This window comes from Oryctolagus cuniculus, chromosome 11 (genome assembly GCF_964237555.1).
Source record: "Oryctolagus cuniculus chromosome 11, mOryCun1.1, whole genome shotgun sequence".
In the NCBI taxonomy this organism is placed as follows: domain Eukaryota; kingdom Metazoa; phylum Chordata; class Mammalia; order Lagomorpha; family Leporidae; genus Oryctolagus; species Oryctolagus cuniculus.
Window position 1 is genome coordinate 12252880 of NC_091442.1, and position 23679 is coordinate 12276558.

Consider the following 23679-nt stretch of genomic DNA (forward strand, 5'->3'; position numbering starts at 1 on the left):
TTTCTTTGCAATAAAAGGCAAAAGATGTCATCTATGTAAAAATTACATAGATGGAACACAGGAAACATTAAATGGGGTATATAAAGGTAGGTGAAAATGAAAACTATTTTTAAACCAACATATCCAGAAAATTATGCCATACATGTGCTTACACATTGATACTGTCCAGTAATTGAAAAATAGCATTAAACGTTTTAATTTTTCAAATTACTTTGAGATTGAGAACCAAACTAAAAAATCCCGTTGGCAGACCAGTTTACTAGCAGAACCCGTATCTTTGGCTGAGCTAAAGTCAGGAACGACAAGGTTACTGAAACAGCCTGCTAGCGCACGTTCTGCCTCCCTCCACCCTCCTTGGCAAAACTGCATGCAGAGCTGCACGATCAGGCAGAATAAATACAGGAAAGAGGGTGGGAGGGGCGGGTGGGGAGGTGAGCACGGCTCTGGGCTCCGCCAGTGGAAGGCGTTCCACAAGAATTGCTACAGGGTCAAAAGTTTACAGTGGTTTCAATTTCACCTTTTAGCAGCCAATCAGGAAACAGACTGCATGCTGACCCCTCGGGCTGCAAATGAACATTAACTCATTGGCTACCAGGATTGCAGATATTCCTTTTCTTGTAAGGTTTTTCTTTTGCTTTTCTTTATTTAAGGGCAGAAAGGGACTGGGAGAAGGCAAAGAACATCTTAAGTTCAAGATGACAATTTTATTTAAGACCATGTCTTCTAAACAGGTGCTAGAGGGGACAATCAAGTAATTATTTTTCTCCTTGAAATAATTATTATACCCTATAACAAACCAAGTATTAATGTTAGTACAACACAAAGAATGAACTTAAGCAGAGATGGATTTACCTCCATGAGACTGCAATTCTAAGAACAATAACAAAATAATAGTAAAAGAGTGCTGGTTGTGTTTTTAGTAATGATATTTAATTATTTACACCCAAATTTTTCTAATTGCATGGATCCCCAACCCCTCCCCAAATCATTAACATAAATGTGGAATATGCCTATCCTTTTCATATTATAGATCTACAGAAATGTAGGTACAGCTCTTAAAGTTTAAGGTTTCTTTCTCTATTTCTCCCCCAAACGCAGTACCCAGGAGTATTCCTCTACATAAACTCAGGCATGAAACCTCTGGCAATAGATCCAACTGCATCCCTCACTAATTTTTTTCATGTAAATTCCTTCCAAATACAGAAATCAATAAACTAACCCATTAAATACTATTTTCAACATTCTATATTTAACACTGAACAAGGCTAAAATGAAGATCTATACTATATACACTTTGAAGTACTACACTTAAAATCTAGATTTAAAAAAAAAAAAAAACCTAGATTGCCTTTGAAGCACTACAGGATAAAAGTATAAAATAGCTGTATTCACTGCTCTCTTATCCAAACATGTCAATTCTAAATCAACAGATAGTGATTGTGTAGCTAGCAATATTTCTCACTGATACAAAAGGCAACTGAATTTTAGCATTCTACTGACTTAAGTTTACACTTAGAAGCCCCATAGGTATCATCACGACCTAAGAAAACAATTTCATTTAAGATTATTAGCTCTTATCCAAACCAGCAAAGACACCACAGAAATTTCTGAAAACCCCTAAGTAACCAACATGCAAAAGTACCTTAAGTTAGTATACAGCCAAAATGCCCCTAGTTTACATATACTCTATAGTGTATAAAATGTGTGTAGCAATTTAATGACAGTTGTTAAGGCAGTAAATAAATGTAATGCTGATATAGTTACTTCTTAATTTAGCATTAAAGCAAGTAATTTTCTAGTTAGCACTACCAAACCTTCATGATTTAGGTTTATGCATATTTGGCAATAAAAAGTCTATAATTTTAAAAAAAGATCTAGTTGATTTTTAACATAGTTTGCAAAAGCTTTATATATCTACATTAAATTAGAGGAGTCTTCTGTTTATCTTCCTACAAGATGGCCTCATTCTGAAAGAAAATGGATGTGATAAAATTTTACATCAAGTCAGCATGTTAGCAAGAAGCTTTTTTGTGTGTTCTGAATTTGATTAATACAAGCCAAGGTCACTTCCTGAAAGATGCCTACCGTTGCAGCTGCAGGCAAGCCAGGCTCCGGCTCAGGCTGGGGGAAGGGAGTGGGTAATGGCATCTATTACCACTCAGAGAGGATTCCATCTCTCTGCAGCTATGCTGTGCGAGGGTGGGGGCCATAGTGGATCTGGCATAGTAAAATTAATATCACTGGCATATTAAAATATTTCTATTCCTTAATATTTAAAAACAAATTTAATCCAATATATAATTTTCATATCAAGAGTGTATCAAGGATATCCTCCCCTATGATGTGTAAAAACATTTCACTTTATACCAAATCAGTTAATGTCAGACACTGAAGTAAACTTAATATTCAAGACAACTTAACCTGTACTTGCTACACAAAGTGCCTACAAAGGAAGGCACAGGTCACTGAAGAAAACAGAATCAGACAAATTTCTTTTAAGCCACATGGTTTTATATAAAACTCATCAATGCAGAAATCTAAAACACAAAAGCCTGAATTGTAAAACTTTTATTCTGAAATTCAACTGAATTTTCATCTTATCAACATTAACACAAATATTATACCTCTAAGCCCCCCCAATAAACAACCCACACATCAAAATACACATTACCAGCAACTAGACAATCAACCTCTCCTTGAGTAATTAATAAGAAAATGTATGGAGTAGTTACTATGCACAGTTAGGAGAACATTAAAGACCCATACTCTTTAAGGCTCTCTATACATTGCTACCAAATGGATAAAATGTTAAACATGGTCAGCAAATCTTGTAATTTTCTATATGTAACCTTGGAAAATTTAGATTGACTTTGTGTGCCTTTTTCCAAATGGGGATTATATGTGAACCATAATATTCCACATATAATCAGCAAGACATCTCTGTTTTTAATAGTTGTAGAACAAAACATAGCTTCTCTCTCCTTGCCCCCTTATCAGCATGTTAAAGGCATTACTTCTATTTGCTACATGAATTTAGAATATAATTTTGTCCCTCCCCTGTGGTCCCCACCATTTTTCTGATTGAGGTTTGGTTCAATAACTTCAACAGAGAGTGAACAAATGATTTTAGACTCTCGAGTCCAAACAAACTGATACTTTTTTTAAAGTCTTTTACTTTTCAATGACTGACAGGAAAGGGTTGTTATTTAGTGAGCACAGAGCTTTCTGTATATGCAAACAGCTTTTTGAACCATTTTAGGAAAGGGAAGGCAACCAAATAAAAACACTGTGAGGACTCACTGAATTCAGACAACCTGGGGGGTGCAGGGGGCTGAGAATAAGAAAGGCACTCAGAAGGCCTAAAGAAGCTCAGATCCATGCCTCTGAAATGGGACAAATCCAAAGAGGCACAGGGGTAAATTAGTTATTCATACTACCTCCCCCCAAGAAACCTAGTGGGGCAATGAAGGGGGTGAATTTTTCCTCAACTTCTCCTGGCCTCTCTTTTCTTTTTTTCCCACCACATAAATCATTCCCAAAATAACAAAGAAAGCACTGAGCTGAAACAGTAACCAGCTAGTTTCTTGTCATAACCAGGACAAGGGAAGTGCAATCGGTCCCTCTCAGCTCCAGCTAAATCTTTCCTCTCCCCTGCTTTTATCCAAGTGCCCAATGCATGCCTCACTTGGCAAGCAACACAAATTAAACTCAGGCCACAGCAGCTTGCTGCCTGGTCTTCTTCCTGGACCACTGCAGTTTGTGTGCCAAAAATAGAACCAGAAAGGAAATATTGACTATAAAACAAAAGCAAACAAAATAGTGGCCTCCAGATCTTCTGGCTTTGCCAGAATGGTTTAAAAAAAAAAAAAGTCTCAAATATTTCCTATGGGCTGAAACTGGGCAGATTATTCCCATAATCAAAATATTCTGGCCGGCGCCGCAGCTCACTAGGCTAATCCACCACCTTGCGGTGCCGGCACACTGGGTTCTAGTCCCAGTTGGGGCACAGGATTCTGTCCCGGTTGCCCCTCTTCCAGGCCAGCTCTCTGCTGTGGCCAGGGAGTACAGTGGAGGATGGCCCAGGTGCTTGGGCCCTGAACCCCATGGGAGACCAGGAGAAGTACCTGGCTCCTGCCATTGGATCAGTGCGGTGCACTGGCCGCAGCGTGCCGGCCGCGGCGGCCATTGGAGGGTGAACTAATGGCAAAAGGAAGACTTTTCTGTCTCTCTCACTGTCCACTCTGCCTGTCAAAAAAAAAAAATTCTGCTTAAAATTTTTAAAACATCTTGTAAACTATTATTACTCAGAAATAATGTAAGATGCCATTCTCTTAACTTTTTCTAAGATTTAGAGGAGAGGAAGAGAAAGAGGGAGGGAGGGAGGGAGGGAGGGGTCTTCCACCTGCTGGTTCACTCCCCAAATGTCTGGAGCTATGCCGATCCGAAGCCAGGAGCCAGGAGCCTCTTCCGGGTCTCCCATGTGGGTGCAGGAGACCAAGGACTTGGGCCATCTTCTACTGCTTTCCCAGGCCACAGCAGAGAGCTGTATCAGAAGTGGAGCAGCCAGGACTCGAACCGGCGTCCATATGGGATGCCGGCAGCAGCACAGCGCCAACCTCTCTCAATTTTTTTTTTTTTTTTTTTAACAGGCAGAGTGGACAGTGAGAGAGAGAGAGACAGAGAGAAAGGTCTTCCTTTGCCGTTGGTTCACCCTCCAATGGCCGCCACGGCCGGCGCACTGCGGCCGGCGCACCACGCTGATCCGATGGCAGGAGCCAGGAGCCAGGTGCTTTTCCTGGTCTCCCATGGGGTGCAGGGCCCAAGCACCTGGGCCATCCTCCACTGCATTCCCTGGCCACAGCAGAGAGCTGGCCTGGAAGAGGGGCAACCGGGACAGAATCCGGCGCCCCAACTGGGACTAGAACCCGGTGTGCCGGCGCCACTAGGCGGAGGATTAGCCTAGTGAGCCACGGCGCCGGCCACCTCTCTCAATTTTTTAAAAACACTGAGACTGGGGCTGCCATTGCGGCATAGCATCCCATATGGGTACCAGTTCAAGTCCTAGCTATCGCACTTTCCCATCTAGCGCCTTGCTAATGCGCTTGGGAAAGCAGTAGAAGATGATTCAAGTGTGTGGGCCCCTGCACCAATGTGAGAGACCCATAGGCCAGATGGAGTTCCTGGTTCCAGGCTTCAGCCTGGCCCTAATTATTGCAGGCATATAGGAAGTGAACCAGTGGATGAAATATCTCTTTCTCCTTGTCTCTTTTATGTCACTCTGCTTTTAAAATAAATCTTTAAAAAGAAACAAAGAAGGGCCCAGCATTGTGATACAGCAGGTTAAGCCAGAGTCTGCAATGCTGACACCCCACGTGAGCATTGGTTTTGATTCACACCTGCTCAACTTCCGTTCCCGCTCCCTGCTGATATGCCTGGGAAATCAGACCCTGAAGCAGCTCCTGGCTTCAGCCTGGCCCAGCTCCAGCCATTGCAGCCATTTGGGGAATGAAAAAGTAGATGGACGATCTCTTCCTCTCTCTCTGTAACTCTGCCTTTCAAATAAATAAAATAAATCTTTTAACATTTTAAAAATAAAAAGAGACAGACAGGAAGAGAGAGAAACTCCTATGTGCTTGTTTACTCCCCAAATACCTAGAAACCCAAAGCCAGAGCCAGGAACTCAACCCACATCCCAGTGTGGGCAACAACTCAACCACTTGAGCCATTACTGCTAGGGACCTAGGATCCTCATTAACAGGAAGCTGAAGTCAAGAACCAGAAATAGGTATCAAAGCCAGGTTCTACAATGAAATCCAGGCATCTTAGCCATTAGCCCAAACCCCTGTCCTAGAATATATGTAGGTTTCATACACCAAAAACATGCACACCATGAACACAGTTAAACTTCAACTGGTCAAATGTGGTAAAATGTAAACATCTAAATAATAATGGCAAGGCAGGAATCTGTCTCAGTGATTAATAGCCCACTTGGGACAGCCACATCCCACATGGGAATATTTTGCATTCAATGAACCCACCTCAGGCTGGTGATCCCAGCTTCCTACAGTGCAAGCCCTGGAACACAGCAGGTGACGCCCCAAGTAACTGAGCACCAGCTCCCACCTTCCATCCTATTCAGGGGCTCTTGAGGCATTTGGGAACTGAACCAGAAGATGAAATCACTCTCACTCTTGGCCTTGCACTCTCTCTTTGCCAGAAAGACACATCTTTGAAAGATAATATTAAAGGATTACAATCTATGGAATAAGCCAAAAATGAATATAGAGAAATGTCTTCCTTAGAGTAGAAAGCTTTCTATAATAAATATGGAAGCAATGATGGAATTAGAAAAATCAACATTTGGCAAAAGCTGTAATAATTCATTCACAATTCAAGAATCATAAAAAGCAGTTAAAAGTTTCAGAAGTAATGGCATATTTCCATAATTAGACTAAAAACCTCATAGGATATCTTACAGTATCCTCCCACAAATAACCATACAGTGAAGTAGCAGGCAACACCTTGATCAAGTGGTCAAATACTGCAGTAATGGGACAAATCTACATGCATCTGGTTAGACTGAGAACACATCTACTTGTTTTCTCCTTCAAAAGTACAGCTGAACATAAACATGCGGAACCACACCCCCAACAATTGAGGGACCTCCATAAAATCACTGATCTACAATCCTCAAAAGTATCAATGTCATGAAACAAAGATCAGAAACTGTTTCAGATTTAAGACTGAAAATTATGACATAACAAATCAATCCAGTGCATGAACTTCGATTTCTTTTCATGTAAGAGAACATTGAGACAACTGATGAAACTTGAATAAAGCCTATAAATGATTCCATAAATATTAATTTCCTGACTTTTGTAATTAGTTTAATAAGTAAATCAATGCATTCCCTAAAAAATATACACTAAAGTATGTATTTTGGAACTTATTTTCAAATGGCATAGGAAAAATAAGCATATATAACAAGGAGGAAGCAGATACACTATAATAAATGTAAAGATTTGAAGATATGAGCAAAGATTACTCAGAATTCTTTGTATTAGCCTTGCAACTTTCTTTCTAAAATAAAGGGAAAATACAAAAAAAATGTAACAGTAAGTAACAGGGAGAAAACATTTAAAATTTATAAACAAGATAAGAAGCTCTACAAGATTAGTGAGGAAAGACAAAGTAGGAAAATGGGCAATATCACAGTAGTATAAACGGCCAAGCAACACATGAAATACACAATACTTGCATATAAAATCATGTTAGTGGCAAAAATTAGTAACGTTTTAAGATTTCGGTTATTTGAAATGCAGGGTTAGGCTAAGCCAGTCAGGAGCCGGTGACCTAAATATTTGGGCCATGATTTGCTGTGTCCCATGCACGTTAGCAGAAAGCTGGAGAGGAGGCAGAAGAGCCTGGGTTTGAATCAAGCTCTCTGATGTGGAATGCAGGCATCCCAAGCAGTTGCCTGATCCACTATTCCACAATACTGGCCCCAAAAAAATCAGTAAAAGTGCATGTATCTTTTAGGCTGAAGAAATCCATGACAAAGAATATAGAAAAGGCGCATCAAAATATAAAAGTATATATACAGCAAGGGCCGGCGCCGCGGCTCACTAGGCTAATCCTCCGCCTTGCGGCGCCGGCACACCGGGTTCTAGTCCCGGTCGGGGCGCCGGATTCTGTCCCGGTTGCCCCTCTTCCAGGCCAGCTCTCTGCTGTGGCCCGGGAGGGCAGTGGAGGATGGCCCAAGTCCTTCGGCCCTGCACCCCATGGGAGACCAGGATAAGTACCTGGCTCCTGCCATCGGATCAGCGCAGTGCGCCAGTTGCAGCATGCTGGCCACGGCGGCCATTGGAGTGTGAACCAACAGCAAAGGAAGACCTTTCTGTCTCTCTCTCTCTCTCACTGTCCACTCTTCCTGTCAAAAAAAAAAAAAAAAAAAAAAGTATACAGCAAGGACACTCAATATAATATTCTATATAAGAATAAAATAAGGTGGGGAAATACATAGCGAGCACCAGTAGGGGAATATAAACTCCAAATTTTTTTATAAGATTTATTTATTTTCAAAGTCAGAGAGAGAGAGAAAGAAAGATCTTCCATCTGCTGGTTCATTCCCCAGATGGCTTCAGTGGCCACGACTGGGTCAGACTATAGCCAGGAGCCAGGAGCTTCGTGGATGGCAGGGGTTCAAGCAGTTGGACCATCTTCTGCTACTTTTCCCAGGAGATAGGCGGGAGCTGGATGGAAGTGGAGCAGCCAGTACATGAACTGGCACCATATGAGACACCAGCAGCACAGCTGGCAGCTTTACTCACTACTCCAAATCACTGGCCCTTTAATTGGATGCAAGCTGCTTGAAGTAGGAGATCACAGTTTTTCTATTTGTTGAGTACACACCCTGAAACTGGCACATGACATGTCCATTTCCTGAATTAACAGACAAATGGTTAAAAAAAGACATCCAACAATGTCACATCACATAATAGCCATGGAAGAGAATGCAGATTTTCATACAAACCACATAAATACAAAGAACTCCATGAAACAGCAACTGAAAAAATCTGCAGGCAACATAACATGGTTGCTTTAACATATCAGAGTACTTCTACACAGACAGAAATGCTTACACCTGGGGTAGAGAAAGGTACAGACAATTTTGATGAGCAACTTAACTGAGGAAATGCTTTTATTATTGTACTTCCTCTTGAAGAGTAGTTTTAGGTTCATAGCAAAATACACCCCCACACATGCATATCCTCACCCGTTATTAACAACCCCCAGAGTGGCAAACTTGTTCCAACTGATGAATCTGCTACATCATTTATCAAGCCAAAACTGCTGTACTTTCTTAAGCAGTAGGATTACGAATAACATGTTCTCAGTATTTTTTAAACAAACTATAAAGACAATGTTAAATTATTAATGTAATATAAAAAGAATAGATTAGGAAAACAGTAACATTTACCAAGAGTCTTAAAAATCTTTGACCCAGGGGCCAGCATCATGGCACGGCCAGGTAAGCAGCCACACCAACATCCTACAGTATATGCTGTTCGAGGCCCGGCAGCTCTACTTCCAATCCAGCTCCCTGATAATGTGTCTGAAAGGAGACAGCAGAGGATGGTCTAAGCTCTTGGGCCCCTACCACCCATGTGAGAGGCCAAGATGGAGTTCCAGGCTCCTGGTTATGGCCTGGCCCAGTCCTGGCCATTTCAGCCATGTGTAGAATAAACCAGTGGATGAAGAAAACTGTCACTTGACTTTCAAATAAATAAATAAATCTTTAAAAAAAAAAAAAAAGTATGATTCAGAACCTACTTCCGGTCAGAGTTGTGGCATGGCAGGTAAAGCCACTCATACAACACCAGCATCCCACATCCCACTCGGATGCCACTTCGAGCCGCTCCACTTCCAATCCAGCTCCCTGTTAATGTGCCTGGGAAGGCAGCAAAAGATGGCCCAAGTGCTTGGACTCCTGCACTCACATGGGAGACCCGAATGAAACTCCTGACTCCAGCCTGGCCCAGCCTTGGCTGTTGAGGCCATTTGGGGAATGGAAGATACCTGTCTCCATCTTTCCTTCTCTTTCAAATAAATAAAATATTTTTTTAAAAAAGAAGTGTACACAAAGTTTATGGTGCCAAACACTCACCCAAACATTACTTTTAAAAATCACAAAATGGAAGGGGGCACCATGTGGTGCAGTAGTTAAGTCACAGCTTCGACACCCACATCCCTCCTCAGAATGCCTGTTTGAGACCTGGTTATCCCACCTGCCATTTCAGCTTTAACGTGCACCCCGGCAGGCAGAGGTTAATGGCTTACATACTTATGTCCCTGCCACCCATGTGAATGACAGTTATGGAGTTCCTGGCTCCTGGCTTCAGCCTTGCCCAGCCCCAAAGATGCTGCTGGCATTTGGAAAGTGAATCAGCAGATGAAAGATATTTATCTATCCCACACTCCTTTCAAATAAACAAATTATTTTAAAAGATTTATTTATTTATTTGAAAGGCAGAATTAAAAGAGAGGCAGAAGCAGAGAGAGAGGGAGGGAATCTTCCATGCTGCCACCTGCAGTGCCAGCATCCCATATGGATGCCGGCCCATTTCTGATCCAGCTCCCTACTGATGTACCTGGGAAAGCGGTGAAAGGTGGTCTGAGTTCTTGGGCCGCTACTACCCATGTGGGAGACCTGGAAGAGGCTCCTTGCTCTGACCAGGCCTAGCCTGGCCGTTGCGGGTATCTGGGCAGTGAACCAGCAGATGGAAGATGAATTGATCAAGCATTCTCTCTCCCTTTCTCTGTAACTTGGACTCCCAAATAAGTCTTTAAATAACAATACTGTATTAGTATTAGTTTATTAATTATAATAAATGTACCATGTACCACATAGTAGGGAAACGGAGGGGGGAATACAAAGTAAATGGGAAGTATATTATCTGCTCAATGCTAAATTTTTCTATAACTATAAACCTGTTACTAGAAAAAAAAAGTTTATAGACTTTTTTCCCCCATGATATGAATAACAAGGGGCTGGCACTGAGGAGCAGTGGGTTAAGCCAAAACTGCAAAGCAGGCATCCCATAAGGGCGCCCAAGGCCCAGCTGCTGCGCTTCCAATCCAGCTCCCTCACGTGCCTGGGAAAGCAACAGAAGATGGCCCAAGTACTTGAGGCCCTTCCATCTATGTGAGACACAAATGAAGCTCCTGGCTTTGGCCTTGCAGCCATTTGAGGAAAGACCACCAGATGTAAGATTGATCTCTCTCTCTTCCCCCCCTTCCCTGTCTCTCCCTCTAACTCTGCCTTTCAATTAAACAAATGTTTTCTTAAAAAATTTCAAAAAAGGTATCACTTGATAAAGTACTACATAACACAAATTAAATAAGCAAGTTTTGCAATTATTTTAATAACTGAGTTGCATAAAACTTTCGAAAATAAGGATGCAGAGTTTCAACATCACATTTTTGCTTATGTAAATAATGCCATCCAAAGCTCCCAAGAGGAAAACTCGCATGAAAAGTCTTCAAAGATTTAAGGTGACCTTTGGGTTAATAACCCTAGCAAGCTGGTTCTCAACAGTGTATGTGTGCATGTGTGTGTGTGTGTGTGTGTGTGTATTTTAAAGATTTGAAAGGCAGAGTGATAGGGAGAGAGGGAGAGACAAAGAGATCTTCCATCTGCTTTGTTCACTCCTCCAATGGTAGCAATGGCTGCAGCTGGGCCAGGCAGAAGCCAGGAGCCAGGAACTCTACCCGGGTCTCCCAAGTGGGTGGCAGGGGCCCAAGCACTCAAGCCATCTTCTATTGCCTTCTCAGGCGCATTAGCAGGAATCACAACAGTAAATATAAACTTGCTCTTTGTCTTAATTAATCAGTGTAGAAGGTGTTTTTCTCTACAATTCTCATTCAATCATCCCTAAGGCTTTGCAATCTATCTGCATAACAAAACTGGAAGATTTTTTTTTTTCTGTCAACTCAAACATTTAGCAAACATCCATGTGCCAGGATGAATATACTGTAACAAAGCATTTTTGCCTTGTCAAAGAGACTGAGCTGATTATCCAAAGAAAATCTATTCCAATAAACTTGCTGAGAGGAATATCAAGTACATAGTGAGAAAATATACAAGCTTAACTGTATATTAGAGAGTTACAGATTGTTAGTGATTCACACAAAAACCTCAGAGCTACTTTACCAAGAAGTACTCTTATAAAATAGAGATGTATTTTAATAGTTTTGGAATAAGCACAAAAAGCACAAATGTGTAACTAAAATGAATCAATAAGCTCTTTAGCAAAAGCAAAGAAAATATTTCAACCAGTTTCACAAATGAATCCTTATCCCCATCAGTAATCGAAGAGTAGCTGGTAGATTTCAGAAAAGGAGAACAATACTGACCTTGACAATTCCTCAAAATGACCAAGCCTGCAAGCACTAAGGAGCACCTAAGGTGCTGCTGCTTAGTACACCATTATCTTCTCAGACACAGGCACAAACAGGAAATGCCACTTTTAGCAAAGGTTTTAGGGAGTAGAAAACGTGCACATGGGCAGTTCTTTCAAACACTAGAATGGGAAAATATGTTCAGGCTTTCAAAGTAAAGATACAATTAAACCTCATATTAGAACATACAGTTTCCCTTTTTAAAGATTTTTCTTTAATTTTAATTAGTGTTTAACAGAGTCAATCGGCTTTTTAGAAACAATTCTGAGAACATAATGGTGTTTCCTTCCTCCCTTCCCCAGCTTTCCCTCTCAGCATTCTTCCCTCTCCTTGTCTTCCTCTTAGTTTTTGAGATAACATTTTTTAAATTTACATTATAGTACAAAAGGCTTAATGAATGCTTCAGGCCAGCCCTGTGGCCTTGATGGTAAAGCCGCTGCCTGTGACACTGGCATCCTCCCTACATGGACACTGGTTTGAGTCCCCGCTTCTCCACTTCCAATCCAGCTCCCTGCTAACACACTTGGGAAAGCAGCAGAAGATGGCCCAAGTGCTGGGCCCCTGCACCCACATGGTAGCCCCAGAAGAAGCTCTTGGCTCCTGGCTCCTGGCTCCTGGCTCCTGGCTTAGGACAAGCCCAGCTCTAGCTGTTTTGGCCATCTGGGGAGTGAACCAGCAGATGGAAGACAGATCTCTCCCCTTCTGTCTCTCTTTCTTTCTCTCTCTCTCTCTCCCCTTCTCTCTGTAACTCTGCCTTTCAAATAAATAAATAAACCTTAAATAAAAAAAAAAAAAAAAAACAAACCCTGGGGGCAGCACTGTGGTGTACCACCTGCAAAGCCAGCATCCCATATGGGTGCTGGCTCAAGTCCAGGCTGCTCCTCTTCTGGTCCAACTCTCTGCTATGGCCTAGGAAAGCAGTGGATGATGGCCCAAGTGCTTGGGCCCCTGCACTCACTTGCAAACCCAGAAGAAGCTCCTGGCTCCAGATAGGCCCAGCTCTGGCCATTGCGGCCATTTGGGGGGTGAATGAGCTGATGGAAGACTCTCTCTCTGCCTCTGCCTCTCTGCAACTCTGCCTTTCAAGTAAGCTTAATGCTTCACCCAATAAGAGGTTTAACAAGCAAAAAGACCCTAGTTTAGTGGGGATACAGACAGTGGCTATAAACAATAACTGAATAGAGAAGTTACCATTCACCCATATACTGTAAATTTTAAAGGAATCAGATTATTAAAACTACAGAACATTCTTAAACACTGGTTTGACAAAGCCATAAAACAAAGTTCTATAAAGCTCTATTTGGGGCTGCTCCATACACAGGCTTTTTGTTGCAGCACCCAAAGCTGCCCCAAACCCCTGGCCGCAGAGGGTAACGAGAGGGGGCATTACTTACAGCAGGGCGTGCGCCCCACCCTCCTGCCAGCCCTCCCTCGCTCCTGCCCGGGCAGACATGTCCAGACCTCTGATCACTAGATCCCCCACATCTCCACTGAACAGCCAAGGCATCCCATGCCAGCACAGCTCACAAAGTTCAATGCGCCGTGTACACCAACAGCCTGGACACCCTCACCAAACACCCCGAATCAAGAATCGGAAGACTTTGACGGTACAGAGCCCATTGTCTTGGACAGTCTCAAAGAGCACTATTTCATCAACAGAGATGGACAGATGTTCAGCTGTACCTTGAATTTTCTACGAACGTCAAAACTCCTCATTCCTGATGATTTCAAGGACTACATTTAGTTATATGAAAAGACAAAATATTTTCAGCTTCAGCCCATGCGGTTGCAGATGGAAAGATGGGAGCAGGACAGAGACAGTGTCGCTTTGCATGGCCCTGTGAGTGCGTCGTGGTGCAGGTGGCCCCTGACCTCGGAGAGAGGATCACGCTCAGTGGCGACAAGTCCTTGACAGAAAAGGCGTTTCCGGAGATTGCTGACATGGTGTGCAACTCCGTCAATACCGGCTGGAATCACGACTCCATGTCATGAAGTTTCCACTCAATGGCCACTGTCACCTCAACTCAGTCCAGGTCCTCAGGAGGTTGCAAAGAAAGAGGAATTGAAATTGAAGACTCCTGCGGGGGAGGAGTGGACTCTTCCCAGTTCAGCGAATACCCTCCGGTGGGAACTGAGGCGAAGGCTGCACCTACCCCCTGTGATCTGGATAAAGCAAGAGCCCCTGGACTAATGAACTTATTTCTTACACACAAAGAGGAAAACACACACCACAAATAACGCAAACAGAAAACGGACATTTATTTGCAGGTGCGATGGCAAACCCAAGTCCTGGACCTAAAATTGAATAAAAGACACGTTTATATCTGATAGAGACCACACCTATATTCATATGGGAACAACTGGAATAGCGATATCCTCAAGGTGTAAAAAATATGTAAGTATGTATATATCAAAAGGTAGGAAATGTAAAAAAGAAAACAAAAAAAGAAAAAAGGTAATAGCTACACTTGGTGCTGTGATGGCCGTGAAGCGTCCTGGGCCTCCCAAGGCCTCTGACCAATAAACAAGCCATGAGCAGGAGGTCACAGTCCCCTTACAATTTCCATTGCCAACAGCCATCCGTTGTTCCTTTTTCCTTTGTTTTTCTTTCTTTCTTTCTTTTTTTAAGACACCTTGAATTGTGTTCCTTTTATTTAGAGGTTTCATGTCTGTCTCTCTTTAGGCAAGGACCAGGCAGGATTTCAGAAAAACTCTGAGCACATGGCATTTAAAGACTTTTAGACATGAAATTTTAAATATGATTTGTACAAAAGTCACACTTTTTGTGCACCTCATAGATATGAACTTTACTTTGTTTTTAAATGGGTCAGTTTTGCAAAGGGGCCAGAATTATTACTTGTTAGAGTTGCTCCAGTTTGAGTCTGCTACTTTCCTATCATTTTTCAAATTTTATAACATATCAAATACAATAAACTGATTTAAAAATTAAAAAAACCTTATTTGGGAGCTGGCACTGTGGTGTAGCAGTGTCAACATCCCATATGGGCTCTACTTCTGATCCAGCTCTCTGCTATGGCCTGGGAAAGCAGTGGAAAATGGCCCAAGTCTTTGGGCCCCTGAGCCCGCGTGGGAGACCCAGAAGCAGCTCCTGGCTCCTGGCTCCGGCCTGGCTAAGCCCAGGGCAAGTGTGGCCATTTGGGGACTGAATCAGTGGATGGATGATCTCTATCTCTCCCTCTTTACCTTTCAAATAAATAAATCTTTAAATAAGTAAATAGCAATAGCTTTTATAGTAGCAGTCATTTGGCCTAGCAGTTAAGCAACTGGTTGGACTTCCTCATCCCCTATCAGAGTGCCCAGTTCAAAAGTTCTGGCTTCACTCCTAATTCTAGTTTCCTGCTAACATGAACCCTGGGAGACAACAGATAATGGCTCAAGAGCCCCTATCACCCATATAGGAGACCTCGCCTGAGTTCCTGGCTCCTGGCTTCAGCCTGGCCCAATCTTGGCTGTTGTGAGATTCGAGAAGTGAACCGGTATGGAAGATCTGTCTGTCTCTCTGCCTTTCAAATAAATTAACTTAGTCTAATTTTTTGTGCTATCTACTGTAATCTGGCTCAAATTTTTTCAGTAACCACAACACTTACCAAAAGGTTTAAAACATTTCTTAAACCAGAACTTTGTTAGATGATCTCTTCCTGCTTATAATTCATTTAAAAAGGGGAGGGGCACACTATTTGGCCAAAAAGGATTTATTCAGTTTTTTCCTAAAATACCTTAGACTGATAGGTAGACAAAAAAAAAACTTGCATAGTATCACATACTAATGTATTTTTATTAGATGAAAGATTGTGTCTTGTATATAAGTAAACCCAAACAATATCTACTAGTTATCACTCTCATTACTTTACTCACACCATTCTGATCCCAAAGAAAAAAGTTGTTTAAATTATGTTAGACTAGATCCTACCATTTAACTGTCCATGGATGAGAAAACTAAACTTCAGCTATGTTAAAATAACTTGTGTGGGAGACCCAGATGAAGCTCCTGGCTCCTGGTTTCAGCCTGGCCCAGCCCTGGCTGTTGGGGCCATAAGAGGAGCAAATTAGCAAAAGGAAGCTCTCTTTGTCTCTCCTTCTATCTCTCTCAAATGACTGGAGCATAGGGAGATTACTGATGCCATAGACAGGAGTGTCAATTGGTAAAGTCAACAACAGGAGTCACTGTGCACTTACTCCTCATGTAGGATCTCTGTCCTTAATGTGCTGTACATTGGGATTTAATGCTATAACGAGTACTCAAACAATATATTTCACTTTGTGTTTCTATGGGGGTGCAGACTGTTGAAATCTTTACTTAATGCATACTAAACTGATCTTCTGTAAAAAAAAAAAAAAAATTATCAATTCCCAACTTGACTCTCACTGGGATTAAACATGACAATAGGTCTGATCTGATTTCATCATCATTTAAAAAAATCATCTATTATTTTTCACTTTATGTTTCTGTGTGGGAGCAAACTGTTGAAATCCTTAATGTGTGCTAGGCTGATCTTCTGTATGTTAAGATAATTGAAAATGGATCTTGATGTGAATGGAAGGGGAGAGGGAGTGGGAGGGGGGAGGGTTGTGGGTGGGAGGGACGGTATGGGGGGGAAGCCATTGTAATCCATAAGTCGTACTTTGGAAATTCATATTCATTAAATAAAGTTAAAAAAAAAATCACACGTTCAGGAGCAGGCCAAAGTTCAGCCTAGTGGTTAAGATATCCATATCCCACATGGGAATATCTAGGTTTTTGTTGTTGTTAAGATTTATTTTAGGCCGGTGCCACAGCTCACTAGGCTAATCCTCCGCCTGCGGCACCGGCACTTGGGGTTCTAGTCCTGGTCGGGGCGCCAATCTGAAGGCAGGAGCTTCTTCCAGGTCTCCCACGTGGGTGCAGGGGCCAAAGGACTTGGGCCATCTTCTACTGCTTTCCCAGGACATAGCAGGGCGCTGGATCAGAAGAGAGAGAAGTAGCCGGGACTTGAACCAGTACCCATATAGGATGCTGGCGCTTCAGGCCAGGGCTTTAACCCGCTGCTCTACAGCGTCAGCCCCTATCTCAAATTTTTTTAAAAATCTCAAGTTCAAACATAATACATACAAAATTCTTAAACTACAGGAGACAATGGAAAATGGCTTAAGATTTATTTATTTGAAAGTCAGAGTTACACAGAGAGAGGAGAAGCAGAGACAGACAGAGTTCTTCCATCCACTGGTTCACTCTAAAATGGCCAGAGCTGAGCCGATCCGAAGCCAGGAGCCAGGAGCCTCTTCCAGGTCTCCCACATGGGTACAGGGTCCCAAGGACTCAGGCCATCTACTACTACTTTCCCAGGCCATAGCAGAGAGCTGGATCAGAAGTGGAGCAGCCGGGTATCAAACCAGTGCCCATATGGGATGCTGGTGCTTCAGGCCAGGGTGTTAACCCACTGAGCCACTGCACCTGCCCCAGGCCATTAGATCTGATCAAATATGACTGGTATACATATGGGAAGAGGAAATTAAGATACCAACATTCACAGAGAAGATCACATACAGACACAAGAAGCCAACCATGTATCTACAAGTCTTGGAAAGAGGTTTCTGAAGGCAACCTTGTCAAGAAATTGGTTTTTGTATGTCTAGCTTCCATAATTGAAAAATAAATGTCTGTTGTTTAAGTCATCCAGTCTGGGAAATTTTGTTATGGTGGCCCTAACATATATGTCTTTCTAATAGCAGATTGGGTTTACAGACCACCATTGTTTTTCTAATTGCAGTAATTGGTTCTTCAAGTTAGTCTTAGTACCACTTAGATATTAACATACTTTCAAAGTCAAAAAAAAATCAAGGATCTAAAGCCAGAGTCAGAAATTATATAAGCAGGGGGCCTTGTTGTGCCTGCAGAGCCGGCATCCTATATGGGCGCCAGTTCAAGTCCTGCCTGCTCCACTTTCAATCCAGCTCTCTGCTAATGCACATAGGAAAGCAGTGGAGGATGGCCCAGTGCTTGGGCCCCTGCACTCACAAAGGAGACCCGGAAGAAGCTTCTGACTTCATCCTGGCCCAACCTTGGCCATTGCAGCCATCTGGGGAATGAACCAGCAGATTGAAGATCTCCCTTGCTGTTTCTCCCTCTCTCTGTCAACTCTGCCTTTCATATAAATAAAATAAAAAAAATTTTTTTTTTGACAGGCAGAGTTAGACAGTGAGAGAGAGACAGAGAGAAAGGTCTTCCTTCCATTGATTCACCCCCCAAATGGCTGCTGTGGCCGGAGCTACGCCGATCCAAAGCCAGGAGCCAGGTGCTTCTTCCTGATTTCCCATGCAGGTGCAGGGGCCCAAGGACTTGGGCCATCCTCCACTGCACTCCCGGGCCACAGCAGAGAGCTGGACTGGAAGAGGAGCAACCGGGAATAGAACCGGCACCATATGGGATGTAACCTAGTGGGCCACAGCGCCAGCCCCTCTTTGTGAGCTTTTAAAAGATTTCTTGCATACCATGTATTTTATTTTCAAAACTATTATTGCATTTGTGGTATTTAGACTATGACTGATGTGAAACACTATTAGCATTTTATGTATCAAATATAAAACTATTACTTATTTTGAAGGAAAACATCTACATTCTGAGTTTGTACACATACCTGTTAAAAGATGGTCCCTTCACTCTTGCAATTTGTATGCGGAATACAGACCTTGGAATCACACAGATAAGGGTCTAAACCCATGTTTCCATTTGTTAGTGACGTGGCCTGAAGCACATTATTTCACCTCTCTGACCCTCAAATTCCTCAAGTGTAAAAGGGATCACACTAATATCTTACAGGATTACCAGGATTAGAGAGTCAAGTTAAGCACTTGGCACAATTCCTAACAAAAGGTAGGCACTCAATAAATAGTAGCAATGGTAACATTGTGATCCAAGGAAAATGTGCATAAAAAATAGATGTCACTGTTTAACAGGGCTGTAAACACTAATAAAAACTTTCTGGAAGGCAGTTTTAAAATATCTATCCAAACATGAAGCATATATCTCAGACATACACAGGCCCAGAAATTCAACTTCAAAGAATCTGTTCTATGGGATATTTGCACAAGTGGGTAACGACAGGAGAAAACATGTTCTTTTTTGGCATTGTTTTAACATCAACCAATAAAGGTTTATTATCAGACTATGTTGTCTATATTAGCCATTATTTTTCAAATGAAGTATATCTCCACATACTGACAAAAAGTAGTGGCAGCATTAAGTATAATATGATCCAACAGAGTAAAAACTATGTTTACACAAATACATGCATGGAAATGGCTATGACTAGATGTACTTCTGAAACATAAATAGCTTTCACTTTTCACTCATATTTTTCTTTTCTGAACTGTTTAAGGTGCCAGCATACTGGTACAGCAAATTACATCACCACTTGTGATGCCAGCGTCCCACATCCGAGTGCCAGTTTGAGTTCTACCTGCTCCACTTCTGATCCAGCTTCCTGCTGATGATGCGCCTCCGAAGACAGCAAGCATGGGAGTCCCAGGTGGAGTTCCTGGCTTCTGGTTTTAGCCTGGTCTAGACCTAGACCTGGCTGGTGCTGCCACTGGAGAGTAAATAGGCAGATAGAAGACCTCTCTTCTCTTTTCTCCCCACCCCCCACTATTCTGTCACTCCTCCTTTCAAATACATAAATAAACTTAAAAAAAAAAAAAAAAAAAAACTGTTTAAAACTCAGGAGCTAGCATTTAGCCTAGCAATTAACATGCCTGCATCTGCCCACAGCCCACATCAGCATGCCTGGGTTCAACTCCCAGCTCTGGCTCCTGACTCTAACTTCCCTGGGAGGAAGCAGTGATGGCCCAAGCAATTGGGTTCCTGCTACCAACACAGCAATGAATTTCCAACTGTAGCTTCAGCCTGGCTCAATCTCAGACACTGTGCACATCCAAGGAGTGAACCAATGGATGCAAGTTCTATCTCTGCCTCTCAATTTTTTATTTAAATTTTTAAAAAGCCTAGTTAAATATGCATCTGGAATACAAAATCACTTTAATAATACCAAAGAAAAAAATCTGTATTTAAAATTAGACAAATCAGTTTGAAATATTCAACATTGTAGATTAGTACAAACTGCAATTCTCCTATCTTACTGGAGATAAACAAAATTTTACAAGATGCTGACACTAGAATTATGAAAATTCACAATGCAAATGGGACCACATTGTTTTGTAGATGAGGAAAATTAAACCCAACACAGCAAGTGACCTGACAGATAAAGGATCAGTGCAGGGCACTGGCCTCTCAGTCTAACACCCTTATTTCTAGATAGGTTGTTGTACATCACAGCTTACAGAGTTTTAAATCAATGCCTCTTTCCAAATGAATTAGCAAAAATAGTACCATAACTATGCTTAAATGAAACAAGGTTTATACTACTACCTGTATATTTGTAAAACTATCTATAGAGCTTTGTATTCACTGAAATTTCAAGCATGTAAAAATGACTTGATCAGACATTGCAAAGGTGTCTCGCCTGCAAAGACAGAGGTGAAATGCTTTGAGAACTAATTCATCCAATTCCCCTGGAAGTTCCACAACTACTTACGTTCGAATTAGCTAGAAGATCAAATTTTCCAGCCATACATGTTCAAGTCGCATTTCATTTGTTTCACTGGCTCTTTCCTTTCTACAATGCTTCTCATCTCTGATTTCAGTCACCTTCCAACCTCATGGAGGCCATGATTTTTCTATCCCTAGAACAAGACTCATAATAAAGACTACTACAAGGGGCATTCTTTTCCTATCTTCTTTTATTAAATAACAGTTTGATAACAATATACAAAGATCTTTAATGAACAGCTTTTATTGCATAACATCTATATTTAGCTAAAAGATAAAAACTCAAAGTTAGAACACAGAAAATTAATAATAGCATAAGACAAAGAGTGTATGAAATAGGAATCAGGTAGAAAACAGATCTCTAAAAGCTAGTTTGCAGAAAATTCAATGATCATTCTGTTCTTTTATGGACAAAGGTCAAAGCAACTGGCACCTTCAAGGTGCATTTACCAAAAAGAAAAATTAAGGAATCTTTGCTTTTACATCAAAAATCCAATCTTAAGGGGTATATATGCAATAACCTGAAGTTGCTACATGTTACAAAGGCATAACTGTTATAAAATCAAAGCATTATAATATATGACTATGGTTGAGGTATAGATTTACCGTTACCATTTTCCATCTGGAAGGTTAAAATTCAATATCAAAACAAAATATTTTATCACACTATTAACATAAAATACTGTTTAAAAGTATAATTTTTCTCGAGTTGTTTAAGGTGATGTGATAATTAGCTTTGCTTTATCCACTCAATGTTGATATTTTTCTTTAACAAAATCCAAGTATTCAGAGCTATGAGTGATGAGTGACCTTGAGACAGCGCTGGGAAGGAAGTCACCATGGCAACACTACCACAAAAGTGCCTCATCCTTAGCAAAAGGACTAACCTGGTACACATCAGGATTTTAAAATCTCGAGAACTAGAGCTTCCTTCACGCCAAAAAAAAAAAAAAAATTGGTTTTTAAAAATGCTTACATTAACCTTTCCATTTCAGCCTTCCTATTTATAATTCATGGATGATGATGTATACAAATACATTAAATTATCTTAATGATGAAACATTAGACCATGCAAAAATTTCTCTTATTTCTAATGCAGGAAAATTACATTGCTAAATTATAAGAAAATTATAATCTTTTTAAATACACATTTAAATTTTAACAGAATCACCACTATTCTAAGCTTCCATTCATCACTGCCAAGAAGAAGCAAACATTTCTTTTCCAGCCTGCACCCTGATAAAGAAAACATGGGGGGGGATTTAAATTCCAAATACAGAATATGTATTTGTGATTCCTTGTACAACACTAAAGCTCTTGACATTTTATGTTTTTATAAAGTTGGTGTCTTTACTTCAGACATAAATTAAATAGCTTTCAAGGAATATGCTTTATAGAAAAACCTAAGAATGCGGCACACTTTTTGTTTTATCACCAATGCAGCCAGCATAAAGCTTAATACCAAATAGGTACCAAAGGACTTCAGATTTTTTTCTAATAGATCTGCAAAAAGAATCTAGAAAACGTGCATGCCATACAACCTTAAATTGACATTTACATTTTTCAAATCTAACTAGTTAGAAAGCAATAATTTCCAAGATACCATATTTGCATCTTTATAAAATGCTCTATCATTCCTTATTCCGAGGAACTAGATTATCATAATTCCTCACTAAGTCAGAAGTTTTAAGGCTCTTTCTCCTAGAACGCGAATTTCTGTTCCTCTTCACCCACAGAATCTGATCATAATGAAATACTATTTTATGCTTGGGCGCATTTTATTGATCATTCTACCTCTGAAACAAAAAAATAAACTGGATAGTTAAATTACATCTCATCATAGGTGCTAAATGTTGAAAAATATTTTATCTGGAGCTATTTCTGCAATCATTATGATAATTATATCCTAATTGTTCCAAACAAACATTTTAAGAGTCTTATTAAATATATACAGTTTAACATCATGAAATCTGTTTAGTTGCGTATGAAGGGAAGTCCATACCATCTTCCTCTGCCCAGGTGTTTTTCAGTTATAAAATTTGCTGACGTAAGTAGGCAAATAAATGGAAGGAGTTATGTGAAAACAGTGCCACTCAATCATTTCAATTCAATCTTAATTACATGACAAAAATCTCAGTGAACAATCAAAGAATTTTTCATGTTCTTTCAGAGCAATCTGATAAATTCCTCCTTCAATTTTGATGGAAACAGAATGGGAAACCACCTGATAATGGTTCACTCCCCAACTGGCTGCAACAGTCGGAGCTGCACCAATCCGGAGCCAGGAACCAGGAGCTTCCTCTGGTCTCCCAAGGATCTTGAACCGGCGCCCATATAGGATACTTGCGCTTCAAGCCAGGGCATCAACTCGCTGCGCCACAGTTTCAAAAACAACTGGAGGGGTGGGGCAGCACTGTGGTGTAGAGTATTAAGCCTCCACCTGTGGTGTCAGCATCCACTATGGGCGCTGGTTCCAGTCCTGGCTGTTCCACTTCTGACCTCAGCTCCCTGCTAATGGCCTGGGAAAGCAGTGGAAGATGACCCCTGCACCCACATGAGAGGCCCGGAAGAAGCTCCTGGCTCCTGGCTTCACATCAGCCCAGCTCTGGCCGTTGTGGCCATTTGAGGAATGAACCAGTAATGGAAGACCTCTCTCTCTGTAAATTTGCCTCTCACTCTCAAATAAGTAAATATATCTTAAAAAAAGAAAGAAAAAACCTCTGAAAGAACAATCAGGAGAACAAGACTCTGTAACTTTCTTAAAATTTTGAGAGAACAAAAGTTTATTAATCTGGGGGCCAGCGCTGTGGCACAGCAGGTTGAAGGCCCAGCCTGCAGTGCCAGCGTCCCATGTGGGCGCCCATATGGGCTCCTGGCTTCAGATCAGCCCAGCTCTGGCCGTTGTGGCCATTGGGAGAGTGAACCAGTAGATGGAAGACCTCTCTCTACCTTTCTCTGTAACTCTTTTAAATAAAATAAACCTTCAAAAAAAAAAGTTTACTAATTTGGAAATTTATTCCTTTTTAAATAGTCTATGTTCAACCCTCTAGAAACAACCATCTACAAATTTAAAGAAAATAGAGGACATAAACACTTTAAAAATGTTTCCCTTCAAC

At 41.3% G+C, this 23679-nt stretch overlaps 1 protein-coding gene and 1 pseudogene across 11 annotated transcripts in view; one reads left to right on the forward strand and one right to left on the reverse strand.

The window, feature by feature from the left end:
• NCOA3 (nuclear receptor coactivator 3) overlaps positions 1-23679 on the reverse strand; it is a 144623-nt gene that overhangs the window by 78491 nt on the left and 42453 nt on the right. The window lies entirely within an intron of this gene.
• LOC100356498 (BTB/POZ domain-containing protein KCTD1 pseudogene) lies at positions 13413-14152 on the forward strand (annotated as a pseudogene).